Below are 7,316 nucleotides of genomic sequence, written 5' to 3' on the forward strand. Positions count from 1 at the left end.
TTTGTGTTAATTGCATTTTTAATTGGGTTGCTGTATTTTTTAAATATATGACATCCATATTTGTTATGGGCATCTTTTTATCAGCCACCTCGTTGGGCGTTTTGCCTGTTGTGGCATTTTATTTGTATTTGAAATTACTTTTTTTGGCATCAGGGCAACGATTGTCTGTTTGGGAGTTTGAACACAGGATGCTCGTATAAAAAGTTAGCATTTTTATTTGAATAACTATACAACCCCTTGCAACATGAATGACATATCTGAGAGCTACTTTTCTAATTGGAAGTATATCTCTAACAAGATCAACTTGTTCGCCAGTGAAAACACGTGCGCGCTTTTACCTGTGCATCCTCTATAAGGATCAATAGCAAGGAGCCGGCCAAAGGCCTCCTCTTCACCTTTCACCAATGCTCGGTGAAAGCCCGAAACTCAGACATTGGCAGTATCAACTGTGACGGCAGTTCGCCCAGATCGTGAACTGGCCGATTTCTGGCTTTGGCAGTTTAGAATTCAGAATTACACACCTTATTCTGCATATAACATAATATAGATACAATGCTATTTTTTCATATGCAAACAACTTGTGCAAAATTCGAAAAATATGTGCATATTCTTAATTTCACACATGTGCAGTGCCCACCGTCATTTCTTCGACATAAATTGACGTTATTTTGAGTCACATCAGTGGTCTGTTTAATGTGATGGAAATGTGTAAGGACGGACTTAAAGACTCAGTTTGAGGACGACCGGGAATCTTTCAGGAAAGGCCGAGGTATATGATGATTTACACTCGGACGGACCCTCTGTAATCGTTGACGATCTTTCGGGTGTGTTCATATACTCCTCCGAACTTTCTGCCTCGCCTATTCACGAACCTTACCATCAACATGCTATGCTGACCACAGTCCTCGAATATGACGATTGCTTTCTGCGTGGGTAAAACACCTTTCATTGTCGTGAAGCGATTAACGCGGATTTGAATAGGTCTCTTAATCTCTTCTTAAATTCCTCTATTATACAACACGAAACGCATAAGCACCTAACGTTATTTCAAATAGCGTCTGTGCATGGTGGGGGAAAGGATTTTGGTTGAATATATGAAAAATGAGAAAATATGAACTCCCCGCTGTAAGAGGTGGTGAACTCATGGTTAAATGGTTCTAATTTTTATGAAAAATGACCATACTTCTGTATATCGCGACTAATATTAACGTGGAGGCGTGTTCAATTTTCATGTATTAGGTGGGGGAACAAATTAGTAGCTAGAAATCTTAGGTAGCACCAGAGGAACCGCAGTAGTCGTGTTTACAGTTTAATTTGCATAATCGCGATCGTTTTGGAAACGCTAAAGTGTGTTCTGGTATTACGCAAGTTCTTGTTTGTTGTTTGTATTTCTTAGGTGTAATACGGAACATGTAAAATGCCTGTTGAAAAATCTAAAACACGCCCCATCAATTGGTTCTACAGAAAATCCAAACAAAGTGCTTTCACGGCTGCAACCGCGATAAATTCCGTCAGGAGAGTTCATTGTGAGTGCCAAAACACTAGGATACTGTTTCTACTATGGAAAAAATAGGTAAACCAGCTGGAAATTGCCCGGTGCGAGGGAAAAAGGGTCACCAGATGCACACCCGACACACAAGAAGGTCACATTGTTTGGCGGGATCACCGTGAAATAATCTTTTATGACTTTCTTCCGAAGATCTTGCATTTTTTTCCTATTCTTTTCTCCAAACGATAAACTTCTGGCAAGAACTTTGTTCCCCAAGAACTATCGCAACTGACTATGAGCATCGTAACTAGTGCTGATGTTGAAATAAAACCATTCGAGAGTGCAGGGTATTGTAATGTGGTAGATCTTCTCGTGGTGCAACTTGGGTAACGCAAATTCTACCACAAGTCATTACACCGATTGATCATTATTTGGAGCAGCGTAACTTTGATGGTACTTGCATCAATAAAATACAAACTCCAATGCAATTAGAAGGTGCATATGCACCCTGGAATGATTCATAGCACACATCGCGGCAAATCTGTCAGAAGAATACGATATTTGCCTTTGGTTGAAGTGGTGTCACTCCTTAAGGTTTGCCCCATGAAATTAGAATCACCCTGTATTCTGAATGCTTGAATCTTACACAGTCGACGCCGCTTATTAGAATAATGGAAAGTTATCATTCGAGAATATTGTCATTATTATCACTTTTGCAAAGGACGAAACGGACCAATATCATAACAAGGGTAAGAATTCGTTCATAGCTATCGGGACTTCAGATAATGTTATGGTTCTTTTTACCCGTCGAAAAACAATTTCTTTTCGTGCATTCTGAAACCAAGGTTTAAAATGAAACCTATTTTTTTCTCTGTAAGTTATCGTTATCAGACTGCAAGGCTATATAGGAAGCTCGAAGGTGTTCTCTCGTCCTTTCTTGTTGACAAACATTTTCGTACTTAATGTCGCATACCGTCCGCGGTATTCAGTTCTGGATCAATTTTTTTTCAGTTGACCAGATTCACATTTCTTTTCCGGAGAGACTTTCTCAAAGGATCTATGAAACGTATTGAACATTAAAAAATATATATATTATGGTAATTCGTAATATACAGTATATAAGAAATTTTCATTATAACGCCTCACAATGAGTGAATAACAAAAATGCAGGATTTTAGCTTAAAGTAGGAAGGGTTTTAGTCCCATTTTAGTAAAGTATTAAAAACACTGAACGATTAAATATTTTGAATCTAATTATGTGGGGGAAAAAAAACCGTTCCGTTTTACCAATATCGTTTACCATACATCCCGTCTGACGAAACAGATGCGTGGAGATGGGCACAGGGCTATTTTTAGTTATGAGAAACTCCTCGTCCCGAACAATAATCACAAAAAGCGGCGTGGGCATCATTAAATTAAGTTGAATTGTTAGTACAAATTATTTGGAATTCATTTATTGCAACTCAAAAGAAACACACACTTTCCTATAAATACATAATTGATCCACATGTAAAATCCACGAATATGAACATGTTTATTCATTTTAAAACTTAACCGAAAAGTATTTCCCATACATAACTTTCTCCAACTTCACTTCAACGGAATGCTTTTGTAAAATCAATATCGAAAGAACTACTTTTCGATTTGAGAGCGTAACATGAAGCAAAATGAACGTGTTATTTCTTCATTTTCTATCTCCAGATGCACTTCTTGTTCCATCGAACAAAATTCCAGTTCTCGGATTTCCTTTATTCGGCGCGTTTTGAATTTCCCCCCGAACTTTTTGATAATTTCATCGAAAAGGCAGGTGCATATATCAGCATAATTCAACCATTTAGTTCATCACCCGAGCAATCGCAGCCATAAGTGCTGAAATTTTCGTAAATGGCAATGTATAGGAAGACAATGAAAAGCTGAGATGGTGCGCCCATTAACTTAAGTACTCACCCATCGTTTCAAACAAAGTGAAATTTCGTAGAAGTGCGTAAGTACGGAAAAATTAAAATATCGCCCTCTTGTGGATAAGGCACATATTTGATGAGTCTTTCGGCGAAACTTTTGTATATTTGTGACTTCTTGCCCTGGTAATTGCTTCTTGGAGGTTTGTGGGTGTACTGTATCTTTCTTATGGTAGCAAGAAGAGAAATGGCCGAGTTTTCTCTCTCCCGCTAGATTTTTCTTAATACCATAAATGCGTTGAGAAAAAAAAAGTTAATGGAGATGTACTCTTATACGACCTTTTAAATACATTTATAGTTTTGCAGATGAATCTTTAAAATGTTTTACGATGAGTCAAGAGAAGAGTTATCAGCAGGGGTGGGTTTCTAAGGAATTCGATCAAGGAATCCAACTTTTCTTCAGAGATTGTCAATAAAAACACATGTTGATATATTGTTTCTAGTAATTTTGATACAGTTAAAATAAAAAATACATGTTGAACAAGTTTATTATAGCCAACAAAACATTAATTGAATCCCTTGATAATGATAATCATACGTTTCACTCATACTCTCCCCCACACAATATTTGGATCACATTCCGCATAATCATTAATTATACAGGATACCGTATCTGGTATTCCCAGGTTCGAACCCTGTTGGTGGCACAGTAGCGGTCGGCTAAAGTTGAATTTATGCGGTTTTCTTAATTTCGAAGTGCGAATGGGAACAAGTCTCACATTTGAAAATGTCTTTCCGCAGAGAGCAGAACGACCCCTTCAAAATGCTATATACATACATCACGTGGAATTTCAAGCATTTACCACCTTCATTTTAACTTTTAGGAGACAGGTGGCAGCACCAGCAGAATACGAATCAAGGCGAAAACCGGTTTTTGATCATCTTAGCCACACGTGCTTTAGGGCAGTCGGTGCGGCCACGTAGCGCTTAGCGTATGCAACCGACTTTAGATATAACCTGATGATTTTTTAGTATTTCGCAATTAAATGAAGATGGGTGTATAACTGCATTCAGAAGTGCGTGAAACATGATATGCATGAAGGTTGAGATTATTGTTCCTCACACACATGGTACACGTTTTCATTCTTTTCAACCAATATTAGATAGGGATTAATTTCATTAAAATTTCATTACTTGCGTATTTAATATGATTAAATTAAAAAAATTAAGTATATATATATATATATATATATAGGGAAGCAGGGCAAACAGAGAGAATATGACATTTTAGTGGTGGACCGTTGATCTTAGACGTAGGAAAAGTAGGAAAAACGTTTCCAAATAACGTTCAGTACTCAGATATGCCATTCAAATTGCAAGGGGTTGTTTAATTATTAAAATATAAATATAACTTTTTGTACCGCCCCATGTGCCCTAAAACCAAATTAGAAAGTTGTTGCCCTGTCTCTCCTGATGAAAACAGTAAAATCCATGTTTCTATGTATAATATTCATTCAGATATTCGAATTCGGAGAGAAGTTCCGGAAAATAACAGGTCTAAATGCGGAAAAACCGTCCAATCCTCATTCAACACTCCCCCCCCCCCTCCCAAATTTCCTTTCTTTCCCATTTTTTTAATAACTATACAAACCCTTGCAACATGAATCACATATCTGAATACCACACGTTATTTGGAAACTTTTTTCTATAACTGGAGGTATACTTCTAGGATCAACGGTTCGCCAGTAAAATGTCATACTTCGCTAATTGGCCAATTTCTATATAAATTGACTCAGTCAATATCCGAATTCGGGCTTTGTCCAGCCAGTACGAGAAGTTTCTGGACAACCCTGGCCAAAGTCGGAAACGAAAAAGGGATTGATTCAGATCCATCGCCATATGGAGTATTTTTTCGTGATAATGGTGTCCTTGTTAGTTACGTAAACCCATCATATCGTAGTCACGATGCGGTAATCATTTTTTTTATTCAAAGTGTGACAAAAAAAGCAAACTATGTCTATATTTTTTATATAAATTGTTTTTTCTCCTAAATTTCTCTTTTTCCCCCTCAAATACAAATACAAATACAACGCCACAACAGGCAAAATGCCCAACGAGGTGGCTGAGAAAAAGATGCCCATAAAAATATGGATGTCATATATTTCAAAAATACAGCAACCCAATTAAAAATGCAATCACAAAAATTACAAACAATATATACACATGATAAAGTATTATACAATGCCCATAAAGAATACTTATGGTTGTCTGATTCTAAGTATGGATAGCTTCTCGATTTACCCCAACATGTTTATCGTATTTCTTTTTAAACGTGTCCATTGTGTTACAATTTACTACCTCCGGGGGTAAGCTATTCCATTTATTAACAACCCTGTTACAAAATATTCCCTGCGACACCATAATCTCGCATTATCCCTTACCAATCGATACTGGTGTAAATCGGTACTCTCGTCACATAAAGCTTACACTATATACAGCTGCTGTATATATAGCTATGAATCACATTTTACCGATGAAAAACATGGATTGAGGGCCAGACTTGCTTACATTAGCACATCGAACATTGGCCAGGGATCTTTAGTCACATTGCGAATTGTCCTACTGAAGTCCCAATCATTTCTGAAAATTGGAGTTTGGCCAAAACACTTGTCAATTCGCCAAGTGATCGGCCATTCCCTCAATTGGTCGCACTTCGGGTTTTGTCAGTAACACATAATATACAGATTGATACGAGTATTAATGTAATGTAAAATAATTTATATTCTCAAGTGCACGGTCTCCTGGAATAAATATAGAAAGATTAGTGCTATTCATTATCAACAAATATTGATTACGAGAAAAAAAATCGTCACTTATAGGAAAACAATAGTTTTACAGTTTTCTTTACTATATTTGATATACCAACAAAATTGTGATTTAGCTCTTAATATAGGTCGTAATACGCTTGAAGTTGACATTTTGAAGCTTGGAGAGCCACGATCTATAGAGCCACCAGGAGTCGAAATCGACTCGAATGTTCCTAACAACAATAACATATAGGTAAATTTTACGTGTAAGATTTGTGTTTTTCATCAATATTCTCTAATTTATACAGCTTTCAGTTAACCGTTTCTCAGTAATCAGTAATTTTTTATAGAATAAATAACAACAAAATATACATATTATGAAATTAATAATTATTATCTGTGATTAGGATAAAAATATACGATGCACAAGTGTTTGTGAGGATATCGATTCGATGTTTTTAATATGAAAGATTTAAACACTCGACCCCCAACACGGATAACCGATATTCTATTCGAGATCATAATGGCTTTACCGATACGTGATAAAAATCTTATCTCGTTCCTTTTTATGTGAAATACTGAAGTAAAATAAAGGGGCGAAACTAAACACTACGATTAGAGATAACGGAAATGGTCTGTTCCTGTGATAGATAAAGACAGGATACACTTACTGCGCTTGGTGAAGAATAAAAAAAGCGTAAATTAATTTCCAGCATCTAATTTGCAAGGCTCAGGAGCAACTTCTGGGATCTGGAGATTTTTTTGTCCCTCTGGACTAGGATCGGTAACAAAATCAACTCCTCTGAGTATTTCGGAGCAATTAATGACCGCATATACCCATAAATGGATATTTTCCTCTCTGAAGATAACGGCATGCTCCAGAATGATGGTAGCGAAATACAGAGCGTGAAATTTTATCAAATACAAACACAAAGGCCACAACAGGCTAATTGTCCAATGAGATGGATGAAAAAAGATGTCATTAAAAAAAATATGTGGATGTCAAATATAACTAAAATACAGCAACCCAATATAAAAACATTTATATCTCGAAAATAATTGATAATGTATAATACGCTGCCCATAAAAAATATTATGTGGGTGGTTGTCTTAATTCTAAGT

The sequence above is a fragment of the Pholcus phalangioides genome, unplaced genomic scaffold, assembly GCF_987345545.1.
Source record: "Pholcus phalangioides strain wild (caught in Gottingen) unplaced genomic scaffold, Ppha-v1.0 ptg000006l_1, whole genome shotgun sequence".
NCBI classification, from domain to species: domain Eukaryota; kingdom Metazoa; phylum Arthropoda; class Arachnida; order Araneae; family Pholcidae; genus Pholcus; species Pholcus phalangioides.